The 26,356-nt window shown below is 34.1% G+C and overlaps 1 long non-coding RNA gene and 2 pseudogenes across 1 annotated transcript; 2 read left to right on the plus strand and 1 right to left on the minus strand.

Moving 5' to 3' along the window:
• The first annotated feature begins 1,167 nt into the window (after positions 1 to 1,167).
• On the plus strand, positions 1,168 to 13,696 carry LOC130728971 (uncharacterized; annotated as a pseudogene).
• On the minus strand, positions 4,065 to 6,467 carry LOC130728972 (uncharacterized). The gene is made up of 2 exons (XR_009015843.1): positions 6,349 to 6,467; positions 4,065 to 4,869 (listed from the first exon to the last, which is right to left on the minus strand). It is a non-coding gene; the product is annotated as an uncharacterized LOC130728972 (long non-coding RNA).
• Positions 13,697 to 20,195: 6,499 nt separating the features above from the next.
• Positions 20,196 to 21,151, plus strand: LOC130718099 (histone H1-like; annotated as a pseudogene).
• The last annotated feature ends 5,205 nt before the right edge of the window (positions 21,152 to 26,356 follow it).

Raw genomic sequence — 26,356 nt, forward strand, 5'->3', positions numbered from 1 at the left:
TTCAAGAATACGTCTTATAGCGAAGTAATTATTTTTTAATAATATTTATTTTAAATTGGTATAATTAACTATGATTTTTTTTTAATTTGGAATAGTTATGAAGTTTTATTTTTTAACAAATCATTAAAGAAAAGAAAGTATTTGTAAAATGCATAATAATCCTTTAAAAAATACATAATAGATTATATTCAAATATTTTAAATCATCTAATTTTAATTTTTATTTTATTTTCCGGTTTGTTCTTTTAATTTATCAAAAAAAACCTGGATCATCAACGTCAAAAAATTAACAAATTGGATCATCAGATTCTTCCACTGAGTAATTATACTTGTAACTTTTTAACTATGTATTTAACAACTTGACCGCGAAAATATAAAACTTAGTGGTATGGTACCTAGACATTGTGTTAAAGAAGGATAAGCTTAAAAAGTTATGATAAAATGATAAGCTTTTATGTATGATTTAAATTCACTTTATATAAATTTCTATTTGTGAACTTTCCTGGTAATCAAGGTGGCGGCTTGTTAATAAAGTGAATTAAATATTTTTTAATGATATTAAGTTTAAATTGCCATAATTTTTTATGATTTTTTTTTGAAATTTGAAATAGTTATGATGTGTTTGTTTTTATCAAATCTTTTTTTACGGTTAGAAATCTTTAAAGAAAAGTATGTATTTCTAAAATACATAATAACCCTTTCAAAAAACATATAATTGATTATATTTTAATATTTTAAATAATCTAATTCATAATTTTGTTTATATTTAAAACACAAAAGTAAAAGATCAACAGAAGGGGAAAATCACGTGAATGGGCTCAAAGTGAGAAACATGAAATTTATGGTCTATCAAATTTGTGGCTGTAAAAGGGGGAAATCAAGAAGAAAATTGAGCTCCTCTCTCCCAATTCGTGGTCGATCTCAACAGACATGGCGGCGTACTTTGATTTGTATTGTCTCTCCCTAACCCTAATCAATCCTTCATCTAATCATGGCCACCGATACCCACCATGGCAGGAGTGTTAGGGAAAGGTTTACAGTTAAGGGGAAGGAAATTGATGTCATTTTCTGGTCTCTTTCTCAGGTACCCGAGCGATGCAGATAAGCATCTGTTGGCAAGAAAGACTGGTCTATCCCGAAATCAGGTTTGTCCCTCTCCACTCTCAGCTTTCCGCAATTCACCACACTTTTACATTGTATCTAAGAGGGAATCTTTACTCTGTTAATTTTAATGTAATTATAGTACATGATGAACGAACGGACCACATAAGAAAATGAAAGATAATCTGTTAAGGGAATGGAAGAAAAGGGGTCAGTTGTAGGTTCAGATAAAATTTGCATGGTTTTGGGTTTTTGTTGATTTCTCTGGTTTCATACTGGCATTTGTGGTGGCGTGGTGAGAGGTGCTGTGGGACAGTGTGTCTTGGCTTCAACAGGAACGTGGGCGAGTTCATCTTTGACGTCACCGCCGAGGTAACTTATCTCACCAGTATTGCCAAGTATTTTTTCCGGTCTATCTCTGCATTCTAAGGAGTAGTTTCTTACAGTCTATCTCTGCATTCTAAGGAGTAGTTTCTTACAGTCTATCTCTGCATATTATATCTTGTTTTGTATAAAGTATTTTTTGTGTTGGGTATTTTTTATGTTGTTGATTTGTCTTATATAGATTAAGAATTTATGATATTTTTGAATGATTCAATTGAATGAATATTATGTTTAGAAAAGAATAAGGTATTAAGTAGTTAATTACCTGATGAAGCAACAGCAAGCACAATTTTCTTTGCAGCCCTGAGCCTTGCAATGATTGTCCTATAGAGAAAGGTTTTTCCGGTACCTCCATGGCCCTAAACAAAGTAGAGTCCTCTTGTATTACTTGTCACATCATCTATAACCTGATTGTATATTTCTCTTTGCTGCTCATTTAGTAATGGGTGGCATCTTTCATGCTCCTCTTCTAATTCCTGAATATTGTAATTAAGCTCTTCTCGAATAAGTCTATTATCCAAGGCTTCTATTGCTGATTTTTCTGGTAATGGCATTCCATCATAATCAATTAGCTGATTTCCATTCTTGATCAAAAGTTTCTCAATTTCAATCAAGCAGTATGTCTGAATTTGTTGTTCGGTTAGCTGCAAACCGAAGTGAGGAAATAATCGCCTTTTGTTGTAGAGTATGTCCTCAGACAACAATTGCCAATTCTTCTCCCATAATTCTTTGACATTTGACACTTCTGCAAAAAGGAGCAGAGTGACAAATAAGTCCCGCAGTTGGAAACCTGTTGCCCAATGCCCTGATTCAGCCAATGCTTCATTCAATTCCTTATCATCATCCAAGAGACCTAGAGCATTACATGCTTGTTTGAAAGATGCATGTGTCACGCCACCTACCGTCTTTGAAATTCTGGTTCACACACTGGACAGATGTTGTGCCAAATGTCTAAGACATCGAGTACAACATATGGAATGCAGAACACACAGTACAATAAATATATCAGTAAAATAATAAAGATGGACACAAAGGATTGTTAACCCAGTTCGGTGCAATATCACCTACGTCTGGAGGGTTTTCACCCAGAGAAAGTTCTTCCACTATTATAGAGAAATTGTACACAAAAGGTCTCTCAGAACTGCCACAGTTCAAACCCTTTCTACCTAACTCTACCCGTGTAAGAATACTTAGTGGAAGAACAAATACAACAATTTCACCATGGAATACTTAGGTAGCACCATGTGAACTTGTGCATAAATCGGAAGAAAGAATTTCACCCAAAACCCTTAAAAGAGTCTCGGCCATTTTTTTTAAAAGACAGTAGGAATAACGCTCACTAAAATCGACCTACAGAGCACGTTTCTCAACCAAAATTTTCGCAATACTCATTTCTGGAAAGCTAATTCAAAATACCACAACTTTCTAGTTTACCACTTTTTCATCTGAAGACCAGAAATAGGTGATATCGGGCCATGAAGTGCGCTGTCCAGTGCAGAAAACTGGCAGGGTCACTTCTGCCCTAAGTTAAAATTTTGGAGATGCAAGTACACGGTTTCAAAGCCATTTTCCAGCAACTAAAACATTTTATAATCATGTGGAATCATCCATAGAAAAGATTTCAGAACCTAACACATCTCAAACATCATGTTGGACAATTAAGTTTCATGTCAAACTTAGCAAGTATTGCATGGGATCTTCACAAAGCATCAAGAACTAAAGCAAGAATAGCATATGGAATAACACATGGCTCATGGCAAATCCAGTAAGAACATGATCATAAGAAGAATCCAGCAAGTTAATCCCAATATCCAACCCTCATGCAAAACCCTCCAACACAAACCTTTCATATCAAGTCATGGCAAACAATTTCCTAATGAAGCCACCCATCCTAGACCAGCCCTTACCTTGAGGGTGATATGAATATAGAGGAAGTAAGGTTCAGAAAGTCGACTCCCCTTGCTGTCCAATGTTCTCTCCACACGTTCCTCTTCCTTTCCCTCTCCCGCTCGCGTCGCACTCTCTCTCGCAGTCGCTCCCTCCTCCTCTCTCGCTGGCGGCGGCCGGTGGTGGTTGGGTGGGTGCTGGGGTGGCAGCCGGTGATGGTGAGGAGATGGTGATGATGGCTCTCTGTAGTGTTTGGTGTTTCACGTGTCTTGTTTTCTGTTTTGCACAGTAGGAAAAAAAAGAAATAGGATTTCCCCCCTTTTGTTAGTGTGGCTAGGGTTTTCATAACCATAGCTCCCTCTTTTGCAATCCAAACACACTTGGCCCACTAAGCTTCCTCTTAATCTTCTGATTATGATCTCCTGAGCCCACTAATCAGCCCAATTAACACATTAAACAAGGCTTTAACCCAAAGTTTTAAATTAGAGTTCGCAAGGTCTGGACAGTTGGACCTTTGTCCATTGAATCACGAATATCTGGAGCTACAGACATCGGATTAACGCGAAACCACTTGGAGAATTTTCTTAACTTAAAGGGATACAACTCTCATGAAGAAAGTTTTCCTAAATGAGGTCGTTAAGACCCTCTAAAAATTCACACAAGTTGACAGGAGGAATCTGTCAACCTTCAAACTTAACTTAAAAATTCATTTTATTCAAAGTTTTGCATAAATGGCACTAAGACAAGTCTAGGGCCTTACAAGGAACTTTACAAAGTAATGTAAAGGTTTCGGGTTTACAATAAGTGCTTCTAAAAAGCTGATAGTAAACTCAGATGTTTAAGAACAGTGAAGAAATAATGCTAAGAGATTGGTTCGTAAATGTTGAATGATTTCAACAAAGTTTCTTAGCCTCTTTCTTCTTTCTTCAGCCTTTATATACTCCAAGACTTGTGATGTAGCCGTTGCTAGGGTTTTGTCCGTTGGAGTGGAAATCTTGTAAAATCAGACTGCTAGGCTGCACGAGGTAGGTGGCGGACAGACTGAGACTTGTACGATATTGTACTATGATAGCGACCTGTCCTTTCACCAGTTGACTTGAGATCTGAAGGCTTCAGATGAACGTTGGTGAAGCTTCTGATCCTTGTCAGATTAAAGCTTGGATTCTTCTGACCTTGCAACTTCTGCTTCTGAACAAGTTCCTCAGAACTTCTGAACGTCAGAGCTAGAATAGCTTGGGTCTTCAGAACCAACTTCTTGCAGGTCTTCAGAACTTGAGTCTTCTGCTTCTGGACCGTTCCACTGGAACATCTGGTCTTCAGAACTTCTGACTCTGGTTCTTCAGAACCTCTTAAGAGCTTGCATCTTCAGAACTTCTGAAGGATTTGCCACTGTTCTGAACGAACATGGTACGCTTTAGAGCTCTCTTTTTAGTATCCCTTGGTTCTTCTTCTTCTGAATAAATAGGCTTGGATCAGATTCAGAACCTGTTTGTCACAACTAAGAAGGACAAACGTTAGGGTACCACAATTGTTCATCATCACAAACCTTAATTGTAATCATCAAAATATAGAGATGCAACCACTGATCAAAACTTGATCTTACACAGGTCAGCTCTATTGTACAATGGTGAAGAAAAATACCTAATTATTTTGTTGTTTCAAGTTTGTTTAAGTTTCTGTAAATTATGTCTTTCTTTCCAACTATTTACATGTCAATTGACAAAAAAACACAGTCTTATTCATACCAAATTATAAAAAAACGAAAAAATATCATGATACTAACTCCAATACAAATTTAAACATTTCACCAACAAAGTTGCAGAAAGGGGCAAGAGCATACTCCATGATTTTCCAGCCAACATTGAAATGCGATCACAAATAATATCTTTACCTAATGGGAGAGTGCAAAACTTTTTCGACCTCACTCTTAATTGTGAAAAGACAACTGCAAACTTAGGTATTATTTTTATTATCATGCTCTGAAAACAAAATTATTTAAATATAAATATTATCATTTGAGATAATAATTACTAATTATTTTGCTGAATTTTTAAACAGATACAATCAATCTATCAACAGCATCAATGCAAAGAGGAATTTACCAAAATACATTCGAAAGGAAAAGAAAGCACCATAGATCGAGCACGTCAACACAGATACAACAAAACGGTTAGTCCAAAAAAAATTGTTTTCAATGTTAAATATATGTTTAAAAATAACATGTCAACAGTTCCACATCCTAAATGTAATTATAAAAAAAATGAAAATAAAGGAGACAAACGTTCCTCCTAAAGACATTCCTAAGGATGACAAGCACTAATGTTTATGTAGCTGTTGGGGATGTTTAGTGGGGTAATTTTGCTGCTTCTTTCTGATCACCTGCTTCTGTCTTTGAATGAATACGTGGTATTTTTCTTTCTTTTACTAAATGTATTCTTCATCAATAGTTGTTGATATAACTCTTGAACGACTCTTATCTTAGATATATTTACCAATGTTATAAAATCTTGGTTATTCCACATTCCCATTTTTAAGTATTTCTGCCCCAGTTGACTACTCTAGATCTGACCGTAATCTTTCTTGGACTTGAAAATGCTCACTTTAGGAGTTCAATTCTATGCCACTATTGTAAGGTGATGCATTACTTGACCTGAAAGGCTTTTAGATCCTTTCAGAAAAATAATTTTTCTCATCCCTGTATATAAATTGATGCCTTCTGTTTCCTTTCCTCAAAAAATTTTAAATATAATGTAAAGTGAATTGTTTTCCAGGTTCTGCTGCTTGCCCCTTCCTAAGTGCATACAAATGTGGCAAAGAAACCTAACATAACATCTTTCCCACTAATTACTTTAATATTTGCAGAAGCAAGCACATCCAATGCACGACCCAGATCAAAAAAAACTCAAAATAAAAGGACAAATAAGAAAAAGGCCCAAACCTCAAATTTGGTCCCAAACCAAAATGGTTAGTACAATACCTTATTTCAATACCAATGAAAGCAACACATTTGAAACCACTATTACTAATATACTTGAAATTTGCAGGTTACGGATCAGTTTATATGGATATAGGATGTCCAAATATCACATGCGAAGATTGTGGAAGCTTTATGTGGTATGAGGAAAGAGTGGATAAACCACATCGACCAAAAAAGCCAAAATTCTCTATTTGTTGCCAACGAGGAAAATTTCAACTACCACTACTTTTAGAACCACCAGAGATTTTGCAAACACTTCTAAGCTATGAAGGTGGTCGCCGCTCAGCGAAATTCAGGGAAAAAATTCGAGCATTTAATTCTATGTTTGCATTCACATCCATGGGTGCTAAAATAGATCATACGGTCAACATACGACCAGGTCCATATGTATACAAAATTAGTGGGCAAAATTATCATAAAATTGGAGGGCTCATACCTGAAGAAGGAGAAACCCCAAAATTCTGCCAGCTTTATATCCATGATACAGAAAATGAAATCCAAAATAGAATGCGCTCCTTAAAAAAGGGAGCAAAGGCAGAAGAACTTGGTGCAACCATAGTTGAAGATCTAAAGGAAATGCTTGACAGAGAAAATCCCATTGCCCAACTTTTCAGGATGGCAAGAGATCGATTATCTGCACCTGGAACAACAAATGTCCGTATCAAGTTACTTGGTACTAGATCAACAGAATCAAGACAATATAGCAAACCAACTTCATCAGAAATTGCTGCTCTTATAGTTGGAGATTTTGGAAATTCTAATGGAAAAAGAGATGTAATTATAGAACACAAAACTATGGGGTTCCAAAGGATAACTGAATTAAATCCTTCTTTCATGGCCATGCAGTACCCATTGTTATTTCCCTATGGTGAGGATGGATTTCACTTGGAAATTCCATATTCTCAAAAGAATGGAAGAAAGTGAGAGAATGTGACAATAAGAGAATATTATGCATATCGAATACAACAAAGAAGCTTGGAAGGAAAGACCCTCATCTGTGCAGGAAGATTATTTCAACAATATATTGTTGATGCTTTCACAGCTATAGAAGAAGATCGGTTGCGATGGGTAAGAAAAAATCAAACAAAGCTACGCACTGAATTGTACAAGAATGTATGTGATGCAGTTGTTCGTGGAGATACCATAGCGGCTGCTACTGGTAAAAGAATGGTATTGCCCTCATCTTTTACAGGCGGACCACGATATATGGTCCAAAACTATCAAGATGCTATGGCCATATGCAGACATTTTGGGAATCCAGATATTTTTATGACATTTACTGCTAATCCAAAATGGCCTGAGATACAATATATGCTTGATAAAATTCCGGGACAACTTCCTGAATCCAGACCAGACATCATCACTAGAGTTTTCAAGCTCAAACTTGATCAACTCATGAAACACGTAGTGCAAGGACAACATTTTGGCAAAATAATATCAGGTAAAGATCCTTACTTTTAAACTTAACTTCATCAACTACACTACACATACCTTTTATCCCTATTAAGAATTTAAAATTCTTAGTTAAAACAATATTTTGTAATTTAAATAATATATATATATACATATGAATATCATTGTCATTAAATATACATGTTTAAAAAAATTACACTTCTTTGTAAATATATATACATATATGTGTGTGTATAACACAAAAAATGGACATTCTATTTTAATCTAATATTTTCTTTTTCAGCATTATACACCATAGAGTTCCAAAAGAGAGGACTTCCTCATGCTCATATTCTTCTATGGCTTCATCAGAAAAATAAGTACCCAACAACACAAGACATAGATAAGATAATAACAGCATAATTACCATCTGAAACACAAGATCCAGAGGGTTTTAATGCTGTCACACAGTTAATGGGTGCATGGACCATGTGGAGAAGCAAACAAAAATTCACCTTGCATGGTTGATGGTTTTTGTAGCAAAAATTATCCAAAAAGGTACAGCCCTGAAACAACGATTGATAAGGATGGATTTCCTACCTATAGAAGAAGGGAAGATGGAAGACATGTCCAAAAAGGAGACATCAGGTTAGACAACCGCTATGTCGTTCCTTATAACCGAGATTTGTTACTCAGATTTCAAGCACACATAAATGTGGAATGGTGCAACAAGTCAAGAGCCATAAAGTATCTTTTTAAATATATCCACAAAGGCCCTGATAGAGCAACTGTGCTGATAGAAGATAATGTGTCTCCCCAAAACACACAAACACCACTCAAGATAACAGAAGTTAATGAGATCAAAACATACTTGGATTGCAGGTATATTCATCTGTTTAAGTCTTTAAATTTATACTAATTATCAATGTCAATTTTGATTAAAAAAAATTATTTTAAACACTTGAAAATATCATATGCAGGTATGTCTCCGCATGTGAGGCATGCTGGAGAATTTTTTATTTTGATATACACTACAAAACTGTGGGAGTTACCAGATTAAGCTTCCATTTGCCCGGTGAGAACTCGATCACTTTAAGAGATTCAGACCGATTGTCAAATGTCATTACAAGAGAAGGAATTGAAGACACCATGTTCACGGAATGGATGAGAATGAATTCAATCCACCTCGATGCAAGAAAGTTAACATATTTGGAATTCCCCACCAAATTTGTTTGGGATAAACAAAACAAAATATGGAAAATAAGGAAGGTCGGAACAACAATTGGCAGAATTTATTATGCACACCCAACATCAGGTGAAAGATATTACTTGAGAATTCTATTAAATATAGTTCGGGGGCCACAAAACTACGAAGAAATCAAGACGGTAGGTGGCGTGACACATGCATCTTTCAAACAAGCATGTAATGCTCTAGGTCTCTTGGATGATGATAAGGAATTGAATGAAGCATTGGCTGAATCAGGGCATTGGGCAACAGGTTTCCAACTGCGGGACTTATTTGTCACTCTGCTCCTTTTTGCAGAAGTGTCAAATGTCAAAGAATTCTGGGAGAAGAATTGGCAATTGTTGTCTGAGGACATACTCTACAACAAAAGGCGATTATTTCATCACTTCGGTTTGCAGCTAACCGAAAAACAAATTCAGACATACTGCTTGATTGAAATTGAGAAACTTTTGATCAAGAATGGAAAGCAGCTAATTGATTATGATGGAATGCCATTACCAGAAAAATCAGCAATAGAAGCCTTGGATAATAGACTTATTCGAGAAGAGCTTAATTACAATATTCAGGAATTAGAAGAGGAGCATGAAAGATGCCACCCATTACTAAATGAGCAGCAAAGAGAAATATACAATCATGTTATAGATGTTGTGACAAGTAATACAGGAGGACTCTACTTTGTTTACGGCCATGGAGGTACCGGAAAAACCTTTCTCTATAGGACAATCATTGCAAGGCTCAGGGCTGCAAAGAAAATTGTGCTTGCTGTTGCTTCATCAGGTAATTAACTACTTAATACCTTATTCTTTTCTAAACATAATATTCATTCAATTGAATCATTCAAAAATATCATAAATTCTTAATCTATATAAGACAAATCAACAACATAAAAAATACCCAACACAAAAAATACTTTATACAAAACATGATATAATATGCAGAGATAGACTGTAAGAAACTACTCCTTAGAATGCAGAGATAGACCGGAAAAAATACTTAGCAATATTGGTGAGATAAGTTACCTCGGCGGTGACGTCAAAGATGAACTCGCCCACGTTCCTGTTGAAGCCAAGACACACTGTCCCACAACACCTCTCACCACGCCACCACAAATGCCAGTATGAAACCAGAGAAATCAACAAAAACCCAAAACCATGCAAATTTTATCTGAACCTACAACTGACCCCTTTTCTTCCATTCCCTTAACAGATTATCTTTCATTTTCTTATGTGGTCCGTTCGTTCATCATGTACTATAATTACATTAAAATTAACAGAGTAAAAATTCCCTCTTAGATACAATGTAAAAGTGTGGTGAATTGTGGAAAGCTGAGAGTGGAGAGGTACAAACCTGATTTCGGGATAGACCAATCTTTCTTGCCAACAGATGCTTATCTGCATTGCTCGGGTACCTGAGAAAGAGACCAGAAAATGACATCAGTTTCCTTCCCCTTAACTGTAAACCTTTCCCTAACACTTCTGCCATGGTGGGTATCGGTGGCCATGATTAGACGAAGGATTGATTAGGGTTAGGGAGAGACAATACAAATCAAAGTACGCCGCCATGTCTGTTGAGATCGACCACGAATTGGGAGAGAGGAGCTCAATTTTCTTCTTGATTTCCCCCTTTTACAGCCACAAATTTGATAGACCATAAATTTCATGTTTCTCACTTTGAGCCCCATTCACGTGATTTTCCCCTTCTGTTGATCTTTTACTTTTGTGTTTTAAATATAAACAAAATTATGAATTAAATTATTTAAAATATTAAAATATAATCAATTATATGTTTTTTAAAGGGTTATTATGTATTTTAGAAATACATACTTTTCTTTAAAGATTTCTAACCGTAAAAAAAGATTTGATAAAAACAAACACATCATAACTATTTCAAATTTCAAAAAAAAAATCATAAAAAATTATGGCAATTTAAACTTAATATCATGAAAAAATATTTAATTCACTTTATTAACAAGCCGCCACCTTGATTACCAGGAAAGTTCACAAATAGAAATTTATATAAAGTGAATTTAAATCATACATAAAAGCTTATCATTTTATCATAACTTTTTAAGCTTATCCTTCTTTAACACAATGTCTAGGTACCATACCACTAAGTTTTATATTTTCGCGGTCAAGTTGTTAAATACATAGTTAAAAAGTTACAAGTATAATTACTCAGTGGAAGAATCTGATGATCCAATTTGTTACTTTTTTGACGTTGATGATCTAGTTTTTTTTGATAAATTAAAAGAACAAACCAGAAAATTTTTAAAAAAAATTAAAATTAGATGATTTAAAATATTTGAATATAATCTATTATGTATTTTTTAAAGGATTATTATGCATTTTACAAATACTTTCTTTTCTTTAATGATTTGTTAAAAAATAAAACTTCATAACTATTCCAAATTAAAAAAAAATCATAGTTAATTATACCAATTTAAAATAAATATTATTAAAAAATAATTACTTCGCTATAAGACGTATTCTTGAAAAGAATTTTAATCTTTAACACACCTATTTCAAACATGATACTTCAAAGAGAGAATCAGTGGTTGAACCAAAAATTAAATTTATTATCTATAAATTGTTTTCCCATAATGAAGTATTGCACTATTAATTTATGTTAATTCTTATAAACATTGAAAAAAATGAACACACATAAAAAACTATTATGCAAAAAATAAATTTAATTCTTATAAAAATATAACTCCCTCACCCCTCTTTATCTTAATTTCAGGAGGATAGATATAGAACAATACTAAACTCAACTTGCTACTACCCAGATGCAGTATATACCATAGTCCCACATCAATCCACTTTTATTTATTTTCTCTCTTCTCTATATTTGATCTATGGTTGCTCATGATTCATGAGTTTCTATTTTTATTTATTTATTTTGAAGGAATGGCCAAAAGGTTCATTAGAGGAGACTATGCAAAACGCCATAAAATCATGGGAGATGGAGCTTTCACACAAAACCCGCTTGAAGATTTTAGAACCATAAGTCGTTCTGAAATCTTCAAGCTCTTTGCTAATGGAAATTAATTAACCACATGTTGTCTCAGATTATTTGATTTTTTTTCATGAATTAATTGAGTACATTTTCCTCGGACTAATTTGATTGTCCTCTATATTCACATGATTTTGGATGTCATTGGATCAAAGTTTCATAACTCTTTGAGGTTCTGCTTTTTCCAAAAAGAGATCACAAAAGACAAAGAGAACCTCCTCAATTTTTTATTTCTTTATGCATAAGAGTACAACTCCTTAGTATTTTAATTTCTTTAATTCAGAGTTGGAGGTTGATATTTGTTTACATAACCTCTTCTAAATAAAATCAAATAAGCTTTTCTAAAAGGAGCTTTTATCTACTTTGTGCAATTTTACCTTCTTGCACTTTTTTGATAGACATAGAACAATACAAATTCAACTTGCTGCCATCTTCGGGCAAGCTAAACATTTTCATAATAGGAAAGATCTGCAGCTTAAAGATCTGCAAACGGTGAAGGGCAAGATCGTTCTCTCAAATTGTGGTAAGAACCCTTCTTCTAATTTTTTCTACCATTTGTTTTGTGGAAAACGAAGCGAGAGGGAAGAAATCCACAAAGAGCAAGAGCAAGATCGTTCTCTCCAACTGTAGTAAGAACCTTTTCTTTTTTTTCTCTTCTTTTTGTGTTTTGACTTCAGAGTACAGACTTTTAATTTTTCTACAATTTGTTTTTCACATTAGGTTGTTGTCTTCTTTATTCTCATTTCTCATCTTCCACTCCAGTAAGATACACTCTTTATTCCTCAATTCATTTTTTTGTTCACATTAGGTTGTTATCTTCTTTATTTTATTCCTCATATGGGTGCATGATTTCAAAAATGACACCTTATGAGGTATCCCCTAGCTTAAGAAGTTCCCCAATACTATAATTCTTTTTATTCTCTCCTCAACCTGTTATCTCAATTGATTCTCTCCTAATTATTTACTAAACCTCTCTTATACTTTCTATTAAAAAGATATTCTTTTTAATTTTTTAAGACCAAGAATTGTCACTCATACATTTACAAGTTTCAATGCCCTCATTTTGGAAGAGCACTCTTATAAGGCCAAATGTGACATCTTCTCTTTCATTTATATGTGCTTATTGTGGATATTGAAGAATTTAGTGGTTACATATTAGTAATTAATAACATTTAGGAATTTCATAGGGCATGATTAGTTAGTTAGGATTTATACAAGACATTAATCCTAAAAAAATAGAAGTTAATCGTTCAAACATTGAATTTGATATCAATGCCAATAAAATCTTTCCACTAACCCTTTCCACTACAACAATTACAAGTACTTACTTTTCACTAACCCTCTTATAAGTCTACTTCTCTATTTGTGGCAATTCAATACACAAGCTGATTTATTGTTGAATGCATATATTGACAGGAGTGGGAAAGGGAAAGACCTAAGTCAGGTGGTCCAACTCCCATTGAAGAGGACAAAGAGGGGGGAAGAGAAAGAAGAGGAAGAAGAAAATGATGATTCTGAGAAGCAGGACAAAAATAGTATATATAATTCGATTCATGAACAAGTTTCCTATACAAAAACAATCATATACGACGCAACCCAAATAGGCTGCAAAGAATAAAATCTGCCTTTCAATTTATCAAAAAAACTCTCTTCAATAATAAAGTTGTATCTTTGTCAATTCACCATGAATAACTCAATATTAATGTATCAAACATATTCAATATTAATTGAGTTATTCATGGTGAATTGACAAAGATACAACTTTATTATTGAAGAGAGTTTTTTTGATAAATTGAAAGGCAGATTTTATTCTTTGCAGCCTATTTGGGTTGCGTCGTATATGATTGTTTTTGTATAGGAAACTTGTTCATGAATCGAATTATTGAGGAAGATTTGTAGGTGAAACTATAACCTTTTCCTTGGTGGTCTTCTTTGTTAACCCATCGGTGTAGGTTTTCTTGTTTTGAACTCCCCTGTCATCCCAACAGTTGTATCATAGCTGATGTTCCGGTTCTCGAGTATTAATTTGGTGACATTGATTAGTTTGTGGAGTAGAGTGTTCGACTAGTTGTCCGGTCTCGTCCCATGATTGTGGAGTGTTCTTTGTTCGTTTATCTGGACTCAAAGATAATCTATGTCTGAGTGGTAGCATTGTAGTGTGGTGGTGACTGGTGACTCAAATAACACTTGAGAGGGAATTGATGGGTTTTCAAATGTGAGTTTGGAGCCTCATATTGTTTAAGAATGAGTTAGTTGAAATATAAGAGAGTGGTTCAAATACCCATTGCCTCTTATATTTCAAATATGAGGCTCCACTCTCTCTACTCTAATATGTATTCGTGTTGTTGTAACACAAATCAAACTGGAGATAGATGCCCTCTACATCGCAAACTCATTTCTATTAGATTGGAGATCCTCTCAAAGCACTACTACTCTAGCACCAAGTTCAATCTTGATGTGGGGTGGATTGGAGAATACGGCACATGCTTCAGCCTTGTAGAGATGAGATTAAAAAAAAGAAATTGAAACTTGAAAACAATTGCGCATAAACTAAAATATAAAAGTGCATAAGATATATCCATGAGGGTAAAGGTGTTTTGATTGATATTGATAAAATTTAATTATTATGAAAAATTGATAGGTTTCACTCATGATTTTGCATAAAAATTTTCCTTTTGGAGCCTTTGGTTCAGCTCCATACCCTTTGATCTATCATACACAAGGAGGATCTTCTAATTAGAATATAGAAATTTTGATTGAAAATGGTGGTTTTGAATATTTGATCATACATCTAGAAGAAGAGAAGTAACCCATCAAGGTCCTTCAAAACCTCCCAGCATTCAAGTTGAGATCACTGAATACTGGAAGCCTTTGAGGGAACATGAAGAGTTCTTTTTTCAATCAATCTCTCACTGTTATTATGTGTATGTGATTAATTAGTGAAGAAACATAATTGGGTTTATATTTATAGACGTGCATGGTTGGCCCTTGCTCTTCAAGAGAGGTGAAAAGAATCTAATATCATATCTTATTTGATTCATTATTCGGTTCTCTATGGTTTTGCTTTAATTTACTTCCCATCTTTTATTGTCATATGTCTTATCGTTATGTCTCTTAATAGAAAGAAATAAAATAGAAATGAGTAATGAAATGAAGATATATTTCTTCTCTCTTTTATCGCGGTGTATAGTATGAACCTGATCCACCATAGTTTCTAATAGTCTATAAGTGAACTATAATGTAAAAATGTGAGATTTTTTTCCAAGAATATGAAAATACAAAAGTAACCCTAAGAAATATAATTCTCACATTCTCACCGATTGGGTCCAATCAGTCATAAACCACCTTTCGACCAACGTCCATTTTACACATAGAATTAACCATTGTCGGACTTTGCCCCTCACTCTAGTATCGACATTGTCCTATCCTTCAACCCCCACCTTCATCTCGTCTTCTTCTTCTTCCTTCCCCTCCTCAATGAGGGTTCGGGAGAAATGCACAAGATCAAAGTGACAATTGAGGCCAAGAAAGCACATAATGATCAAATCCTCTGTAGTGCATCCCGTTTCGGTGTTTGAAAAGAATGCAAATGATTGCAACATGAATTTAAAGAATGGGTTGAAATTGGGAGAATGAGATAAAGGAAATGAATAGAAGAGAAGAGAAAATGTGGACAAGTATTCACATTGTCGATGCGGAGAGGAACTCTATGAAGTGGTGGTGGAAGCTAGAAAGGTCACTCTCTGCACTCTACTTAGCATCTCGGTTTGGGGCTAGTTTACGGGTTAGGTTGGTCACACAGTGGAGGTCACGTGGCCGAATGCCGGGGGGGGGGTGTTCCACCAAGATCCAACTCACCTAGTCCTCCTGAGCCCCCACGTCCTAGTTCAGAAATTTTAACCTGATTCCCTTTCGGAGTACGCGCTTAGAACGCTATCAGACGAGCTTCCCCCGTCCCTTAGACTAACTCATGTGCAAGTGCCGTTCACATGGAACCTTTCCCTCACTAAAAGAAGATAATGACACATTTATGAAATTCAATCAACTCAGAATTGTAATGATCTTGGTCGAATATAATATGAATGACTTATTAGACATGAGAATTATAATGATGGGTAGCTCACTTGGTGAGCTAAGGGAATGATGGGATTTGTAGGTGAAGGGTCAGAGTTCGAATAATGACGAAGGAACTAATTTACCAACAATTAATAACTAACATTGACCTATTTTAAAAAAAACCGTGGCCAAATGTGTGGTGGAGTGGAGGTATCATGTGGCTGTTCCAATAGGTGGTGGTGGATATGGGGTTTCACCTTCTTCCCCTTTCAATGTTGGTCCCGCTCCGGATACCATGTTAGTTGTTACAATTTAAAAGACTTATATTTACCTTAAAAATTAGCTCAAGACGTTATAATTATCTTCCCATATATGAATGTTATCTTGATTGTTAGATTGCACAAGATTCACTAAAAGAAGATAATGACACGCTTATGAAATTCAATCAACTCAGAATTGTAATGATCTTGGTCGAATATAATATGGATGACTTATTAGACATGAGAAGGATCACAACCTCAAATTGATCGATGTTTGAAATGATGGATGCTATTTAATTAATTTATCTGATACTAGCACAGAATGTCAACGCACAAACAGCATTAGCCAAATTTTCTTAATCTATATATGGCAATTGAATTTGTTTTTGAAAGTGGCATTGAAATTAATCCAAGATAAAGTAGAGAGGTTCTGTTACATGGAATGCCCACATGTATATAATTTACCGAATCGTAGCTGTTTATGAAAGCATTTTAAAGCCAAGATAGGCTCACAGTCACTGTGCATGAATGGAAAATATTAATTAACAATGAATCGTGTCTTCTCTATATTTATATTGGATATTGGAATATCATATCCTAATTTTCTATTTTTCTCTTTATTTCTGTTTCAAATTAAACCCATGTATTTTTCAATGAGATAATCTTGTTCGAGTTAATAAAACTCCTATAGACAGCTAGCAAAGTTTTCATTATCAAATATTTAACACAACTCAATCAAATTCAAGACATTTACTTAACTTGGAACAAACTTGCATGTTTAATTTACATCATTTTCCTCCAGACAAGTTATATTGGGAATAAGTTCTACCTAGTATATCAATAAAGTTACCTTATCTAAAATTTGGCGAATCAATCTCCATGCAGTGGACAAAAAAATGCATGTGAATAGGTGGCTGATTTAAATTAATTGTGGGATGAGAGAATCAATCTTTCATCTGTGTATAAATAGGTGTTCCAATGTTTATAATCTTAAATATATGTGGCTTAAGGGAATTTCAATTCTTTGAAGGGGAAAACCTTCAGTAACCCTCAGAGGCTTCCATAGCACCAAGTTGCGTCAAGTTATAAGTAAAATGACTAGAGACGTGGAGTTGTGGAAACCTTTTGGGGGGCCACTGAAGTTTTTAATCCTGTTTTGAGATCTTCAGCTTAGTGAAATCAGTGAGTTAATTAATTAAACACCAGAATTTGAGCTTATTTGTTTTCATCCTCAAGTGGCACCATGAACCTACCATTTTGACCATTAGTTCAGGTTTGTTCACTACATAAAAGCATTGACAACTATTTCTAGAAAAGGTTCTTTATTTTGGTTTTAGTGAGAGCAATTGATTAATTAATTATAACAAATCTCTGATTTACCTCCTAAATTAATAATGACTGTGATGCTGCATCAATCTTCTCATTAATATAATTTGTATCATGACCTTTTGTGAGCGCAGCTGAATCTCTGATTTGTCTCCTAAAATTAATGGATGTGATGTTGCCTTAATTTGCTCATGGTATATATTTGTATTATTACCTATATTGTGTATCATTCATTACATTTGTTGTATATATTTGAATTTCAAATTACATGTAATCTGTCATTAATTCTTTATATTAATATATACAGTAGATTAAGGCAGCATCATATCACAGTCACTAAATTTAGGAGACAAAACATGATTTTGTTCCAATTAATCAGCTACTCTTATACTCCCCCGCAAGATATTGGTGATCCGTCAGAGATACCAATCTTGGTTCTTAAGTGCTCATATGTGTGCCTTAGATAATGATTTAGTTAAGCAATTGGCCTATTGATCAGCATTTCGAACATGATGAACACTGAGTTTTTCTTGTTGTACTAAGTTTCGTACAAAGTGAATATCAATTGAAATGTGCTTCATGCGCTTGTGGTAGACTGGATTTTGAGTAAGATAAGTAGCACTCAAATTATCACATAGAATTGTAGGAGACTATAAAAGTGTGATCCCCAACTCAGTAAGTAAAGAGTGAACCCAACCTAGTTCAACAACAGAGATTGTCAAAGCACGATATTCAGTCTTTGGGGATGATCTAGCTACTACATATGGAAGTAAAGAAGGTTTACAAATGTAGAAATAAAGTCAATATTTATGGTGAACCACGTTAGAAATTGGCACTCTCACCAACTAGAGTGCATAAGAAACAACTAGGTATGTCTAGTATATGCTGAATTTAAAATAAATTAATAAGAGCAAACAGATTATGGGAGCGACGATTGATGCTATCTAGATGTTGGATTACCCCCTTTAACATCACATTTGAAAGCTTTGCTCATGGAAATTAGTGATATTTATACCTGCCCGTGGTGAGTTAGTTTTCGACATATCCCGTGTGAGGCTAATATGTGTCTTGACATACTTGCTTCCTGGGTTTGTATTTTTAATTTGGTCTCCGACATTGGTGCTTGCCCCCCGACTAAGTTCAATTCGCTTCTTGCATTGGACAGACATTGCTCTGTTGTTTGTTTTTAATTTCCTTAATTAAAAAAATTGTACTCGTGCAGTAAGGATTGGCAACGGGTCCCGTGGGTGCGGGTTTGACCATTCTCACACCCAAACCCGAACTTAACATTCAAACCCATGTTCAAACCTAATATGAGTGCAAAAGTTAAACCCAAACCCTGGGTTTCGGGTTACCCAAACCCAAAATCCGATATTAGCTCCGAACCAGCAAAAAATTCAAAACCCAACCCGGAAACATAAGTTGATTAAACCTCATCATCTTTCTGATACAAAGAAAAAAATATAGTTCTTGAACATAAGTTGATAAACAACATAATTCATGGATTTATAAGCATCCCAATTCTAAATGTCTAATACTTCATTCTTCAGTATTCTTCCAGCATATATAGTTGAGAATGAAGTTTTTTTTTACGTTAAAGAAAACTCTACTTAGTAACTTTAATAATATATATAAGGGCTAGTAATTACATACAAAAGCTTCGGGTTTGAGTTTGGGTGTAGGTGTAATCAATCTCATACCCGAGCCCAAACGGGTTTTAAAATTCAGGTGAAACCCAAACCCAAAGAAATCAGGTTTTGCCCGAAATTTTGGGTTGGGTTGGGTTCAGATCAGACCTCGCGCGTGTGAATTTTCCTACCATCTCTACGTGCAGAGGAATTATGTACTTTGAGAATCCATGGATGTGTTCTCTATTGTTTGGCTAGTTAGATACGCATCACCCAATCAGCCAACCTAAGTATCCATGTATGAGATAGAACCCTTAGTGTACACAGAAAAATAATAAGTTATTAGTAGTCCTAGAAACTAAAATTATTTTTCCCGAAAGATAGATCAAGTAGTAAAAGCTATGGGACATATAGGTTGGGTAGGGAGGTCCAGTGATCAATTTCGGGCGGGTGCAATTTATCTTTCCGATGTAAAAAAAAAAAAAAGAGAAACTAAAATTATTTGTAAAATCTTATACCATATAATATTTTCGAAACTAAAAAGTGGTAACTCTAACAAGTGTCACCTTCTCATTTTATGTCTTTCTTCACAAGTTTTCTCTCTCATACTATAATTAGTAGATAGATAATGTCATATTTTTATTTTTTAATTTGTTAAAAATTTAAAAATTAAATAATTCTACATTTTTTAAATAATTAATGTATTAATATCACATTAAATATATTTTTTGAACTATATTAAATGATTATTAATGACATTAGAATAATTAACAAAAGTCAATTGTCACTTTTTTTAAAAATAACTACCGTATTAATTTGACATTTAATAGTTTTAATGACATTATAATAATTACTAAAAGTCAAGTCAATTGTGACTTTTCTAGCTACTATTAAGATGTATGCTGAGAAAACCTCACACCCAAAAATTTCGCAGCAACTCTTCTTTCTTCTTCGTAGATCTCTCTATCGAATTCGCAGCAATTCCGAACCCATGGCGTCGACGGAAGAGCCCATCGCTTCGATCATCATGGAGGAGCCTGTCCCGAAGGAGCCGGCAACCGCTGACCTTCCACCGGTGGCTGAGGATGAGCTTGCTCAGCCCGATCCCAACCCTACCAAGGAAGCCAAACCTAGGAAATGCGATGTTGCCAAGAAGGCCACACATCTTTCCTACGAAGAGATGGTGAAGGATGCGATTGTGACGCTAAAGGAGAAGAGCGGTTCCAGCCAGTACGCAATTGCGAAGTTTCTAGAGAAGAAGCACAAGCAGCTTCCATCGAACTTCAAGAAGCTTTTGTTGTTCCATTTGAAGAAGCTTGTTGCTGCCGGGAAGCTTGTTAGGGTGAAAAACTCCTTCAAGCTTCCGTCGGTGAAGTCCTCCGTCGCTGCTTCCAGGCCGCCGGCGGCGAAGAAGAAGCTTGCAGTTGCCGAACCCAAGCCCAAGGCTAGGGCCAAGCCGGCGGCATCCAAGGCGAAACCTGCTCCCAAGCCGAAGGCAGCGACTAAGACCACTACCGCAACATCCAAGGCAAAGCCTGGCGGCCAAGTCTAAGGCGAAGCCAGCTGCTAAGGCGAAGCCGATGGCTAAGACCAAGGCGGTTGCTCCTGCTAAGGCGAAAGCTTCTCCGACTAAGACTAAGGCTGAGGCGAAGTATAAGTCGGCGCCTCGTATGAATGAGAAGCCTCCTGTTCCGAAGGTGAAGCCTGCCGCTAAGGCGAAGCCCGCGGCGAGACCTGCAAAGGCGGCGAGGACCTCGACAAGAAAAACCACCGAGAAGAAAGCGCCTCCTCCTCCAAAACCTGCACCGAAGAAGGCTGCTACGCCTGTGAAGAAGGCTCCGACGAAGAGTGCGAAGGCTAACACTGTGAAGTTGTCGGCGTAGAGGACTGTCCCCAAAAGGGGTGGGAGGAAGTGAATGGTTGGAGCCTAGTGTTTGTAGGTTTAGTCTTGTAGTTCTCAGACCCTTTGGGTTGTAGTTGCATCACAGGTGTTGATGAAAATCAACATGTTTAAGATTCCTATGAAAACCTTTTTTTTCCTCTAAAACATGCTGAGAAAGTCTTTTTTTAATGATTATAGTTATCTTTTATATAACAAAATAAAATAAAAAAATTGAATGTAATATTTTACGTTCAAAATGATATCAAATATGTCGTAAGAAAATTGATATCAAATATTTTTAAGGGATTAATTTGGAAACTAACTCAAAAATTGTGTATTTTATGTTTTCGTATATACATCTGGAAGATTGAAATTATTTTGTTATATGAATTCAAAGTATAACAAATTAGAAAAAAAATGAGAATATCACTATAATTTGAAAAGAAAAAAAAACATAAATAGTAATATACGTATTTAAAAAAGAAAAACGAGAGAGGAAATATAAAAATGTCTGATGTATGTTGACAAAGTACTTTTGTTTCATCCGTGTATGGCGCGAGCTCAATACAAGTTAAGCACTAAAACTAAATTTGCATGTTAAATTGAGAACTAAATTTTATTTCAGTTGATATATGTGTTTTTTTTTTTTTGAAATGCGGGTTGATATAAGTTTTTTTTTTAACTCGCCAGTTGATGTATGTTAATTATATATTAAATTTGAATTAGCAATTAAATTTTCTTACATGCTAATTGATTTTGATTGTAGCCTTTCGTAAAGCAAAATCTCTTCTCCGTCGACTCGTGAGATATTATTTCATAAATTAGTGGCTAAAATGGTAGTGACTAAGAATGAATACTTCTAAGTTCAAACAATTATATATAAATAAAAGCATACTTTACCCTTAGACTACTAGATATTATACTCGTGTGATGTACAGGCTTATTTACAATGTTTTTTAATGTAATATTAAAATTATTATACTTTAAATGAATATTAAAATATTTTTAATTATAAGTATTGTAGAATTAAAATTAATTATCTTGAGATAATTTAGAGTTTTTTTGTGTGTAAAACAACACATACTCAAATTTAATAATTTAATTTAATAATTAGCATTGAATTAGTTTTAATAATTTAATAATTAATTTATTTGTTTATATGAAAAATAATTATGAAATTTTGAAATATTTTGTATTAAATATTAAGCTTTAATATCTTCAAAAAATCTCTCAAAAAAAATATCTTCAAACAAGATATAATAATAACATAATTTATGTGCTTTATATCAACAAAAAAGTAATTTTAAATAAATTATAACTTTTTAATAGCTCTTTAAAAAAACTTAAATAGTGTAAAATTGTATCTATGAAATTTAAAATTATATAGTTCTTTTTAATCAGTTTCCTTTGTTATGCCTTCTCAAGTCATTTGCACTAATATATAGTGGATCAAAAAATATATTTAATTTTTTTAAATAATATACAAATATCTTATTGCGAAAATTTTAATTTTAAAACTATTTTGTCTAAATTATTTACTAATATCATATTTTATTATTATTTACTTTTTATTCTTGATGTTAATTTGGTTATGTAGGCAAATTTGGTTTATTATCATGAAGGATAGTGAGTAGGGGGGCCTTCATTTCTACCATTGTATTTAATGCTATGATTCAAGTCTCCTTCATATATGACACACACAGAGACAAAATATACAATATTCGAATCCAGGACATTTTTTAAAGAGAATAATGCACCACAAATATTATTTTTTCGAAAGTAAAAATATATTGATATAAAATGGAGGAGATAGAGCAAGATATACACCCCCCTCAAAGGGACCAAAAAGTGTACTACTCAAAAGCCCACGCCTAGAGATAGAAAAAAACCCGCCTGGAAGACCCAAAAAACCGCCCCCAAAGCCAACAACAAACCCACAAATATATTTAAATCAATGTTTTATTAAGATATTTATTTACATAAATCATTTTAATAATTTTTTTGTTCACATGTAAATTATGTGTACTTTTATCGGTGTAACTTTTTTATCGATAAACATCAGTGTAATTTTTGTTGTTAGAGTGGCTTGTTTCACTCTTTTTTAGAGAACAAAGTGTTATGTCTTGGAGCCTTTTGTCATGTTATGTTCTATTTTATACAACAAACATAAAAATTAGTTGGTAATTAAATAATTTATTGATTTGTAATTTTTATTGATAAGTTTTTAGTTTAATGTATATAATACAAAGGAAATTGTTTATTTTATTGATGTATTTATAATTAAATTTCAATTGAGTTTTACATTTTAGTATGTAGTTGAATAGCTAATGACTTGGACAATTTTATTCAATTCTAATATTTTAATTTAATTTATTTAATACAAAATGACTTTTACATTTTAGTAGGTAATGGAATAGATTATGACTTAGGAAACTTTAATTAGTTTTTTTATTTCTGGTGGGGTGAGGAGGCTTCCCAGTGAGGCTTTGTTCCCTGAATTGGGGGCGGGCCTCCCTGGTTTTGTTGCAATTGCTTGCTTGGAGGCTCCTTCTTCCTTTCCTGTTTGCGACGTGTTGGAGGAGGGCTCGATGGTTTCTGAGGTGGCGGTGGGGACTGAACGACGACGAAGAGGACGACCCAGGAAGGTTACAGTACATTGAGGCAGTCGCACACAGGATTTCTAATCGAGGAGGTCGCCGAGGTTTCGAGGACTCAGACCACGTTGGCCCATAGCACTTCTCTGATTCTACCTGAAGCTCAAGGCTACAAGGGTGCATTGACGAGAGCTCGCAGGGTCTTCGCTATTGTCAAACAACTTGGTGTTGTCCCTGTGGGCTCTAACGAGGAAGTTATTCTTAGTCTTGTCGACCATCTAGTTGCTAACCATCCGAGACTCTACGGGGGTTCTTAGCGAGGCTTTGTTGTAGGGTCTTGCCTCTTGAGGTGTTTTTTCTTTTGGGGTTTTGGCTGGTTTTTTCCCCTTGGGTCTTTTAGTGTTGCGGGTTGTTTTCGTGTTTTTTCGGGGTTCCTTCAGATTTTCCTTTGTTGGGTCTTGTTGGTTTTTTGTCGCCTTTTAGCATATAGCGCGATTTGAGAGTGCTCTCTCTTCCATTTTGCTATATTAATATACAAAGCAAGTTTTTATCATTTAATGCATTTAATATAAAGGAGCGCAATGAAACTCAAGTCTCCTTTACATATATACTAGATATAATACCCGTGCGTTGCACGGGTTTACTTACAATGTTCTTATACAATAGATATAACATGTTGTACTGGTTTATTTACAACATTCTTAACATTGTATAAAATGATTATCCCTCGATTAATACATTAATATTAAAATATCTTTATTATAAATTAAAAAATAATAATGGTGTTTAGAACCAAGAAAATTACAATTCAGATTATCAAAAAATAGTTAAAATATTTGTTATTGATTCATGTATTTTAATACAGGATCCTTTTACTTCTTAATGTATTTCATTAATTTTTTTACGTTAATTAAATAAAAAATGGTGACTAATATATTTTTCATTTTTTTAAAGTAAAAATATTTTTAAATCATTATATTAACTCATATAAACTTCCTACCACAAACAAATAATTTTTAACTCTTTTTTTGCTTACATGCATCCTCCTAATTGAGAGGAATCCTCTTTTATAGGCAATCCTGCTCGAGTCAAGAATTTTCACATATTGGTGGAGTTAACTCTTTCAGCGAAGTTTAAACATCAGTGTAATTTTTTTTTTATTAGAGTGTTTGTTTCATTCTTTTTTGTTTCACACTTTTTTAAAGAACTAAAGTGTTATGTTATGTTCTACCTTATACAACAAACACGGAAATTAGTTGGCACGCATATTTTTTAAAATCAATTTTTTATTAAGATATTTATTTATATAAATTATTTTTAATATTTTATCATAATATAACAAAAATTGTTCACATGTAAATTATGGGTACTTTTATCAATGTAATTTTTTGGTCGATAAACATCAGTGTAATTTTTTTTATTAGAGTGTCTGTTTCATTCTTTTTTGTTTCACACTTTTTTAAAGAACTAAAGTGTTATGCTCTGTTCTACCTTATACAACAAACACGAAAATTAGTTGGAAGTTGATTAACTTATTGTGTTGTAAATTTTGTTGATCTGTTTTTATTTTAATGTATATAATACAAAATATTTTTTTTTATTTCTTGATGTATTTGTAACAAACTTTCAAGTGAGTTTTACATTTAGTAGGTAGTTGAATAGCTAATGACTTGAACAATTTTATTCATTTTTAATATTTTAGTTTTTACAATTTAGTGGGTAGTTGAATAGATTATGATTTAAGAAATTTTATTTAATTTTTAATTTTATTATTAAAGGTATTAATACAAAAGAAAAGTTTTACTCTTTAATGCATTTAATGTAAAGGAGTGCAAAAAACTCAAGTCTCATTTACATATATATATATATAGAAGTGGGTAGTTGAATAGATTATGATTTAAGAAATTTTATTTGATTTTTAATTTTATTATTAAAGGTATTAATACAAAAGAAATGTTTTACTCTTTAATGCATTTACTCTTTCATTGTTAATACGTGTATTTTTACTTTGTTTGCTTGGAAAACTAAACAAAACTATAAAGCAAGGAGGTCCCTGACAAGCAGGGATCAACCGCAGCAGGCAGGGAGATCATGACAATGGTTGCACACTATAAGGGTGCACCAATGCCTGCTAAATGATCGGGTGGGCAACTGGTTTCTCTGGAAATATGATGGAACTAAATAATCCAATTTCGCAAAAGGAGGAGGTGGATGTTGATGAAGAGACTTGCTAAAGCATGGAAACGATACTGCCCACCCTTCAAAGTCTCTACTATTTCTAAAGAATTAGTTTCACACACATCTTGTCAAATATTTTTATTCCAAAGCAACAACAATTCAATCTTTAGAGCTTTAATCTCAGTCAGGAGAGGACTATACTGCAAAAGCCCCTGCATAAAAGCCCTATTATTAGTGACCCGTTGAAATACGAATAAGCTCTTCCATACCCATACAATCACGGGAGGGACTAACAGCCCCATCTACTATCAATGCACAGAAATCGGGAAGTGGGGCACACCAAAGAGGAAGTTTGCTGGGGTTAACCACCTAATCCATCTTAGTCACCACTACTTGAGCATAATCTGCCTTCTCCTAGCGAATTTAATTACAAA

Source organism: Lotus japonicus, chromosome 1, assembly GCF_012489685.1.
Source record: "Lotus japonicus ecotype B-129 chromosome 1, LjGifu_v1.2".
In the NCBI taxonomy this organism is placed as follows: Eukaryota; Viridiplantae; Streptophyta; class Magnoliopsida; order Fabales; family Fabaceae; genus Lotus; species Lotus japonicus.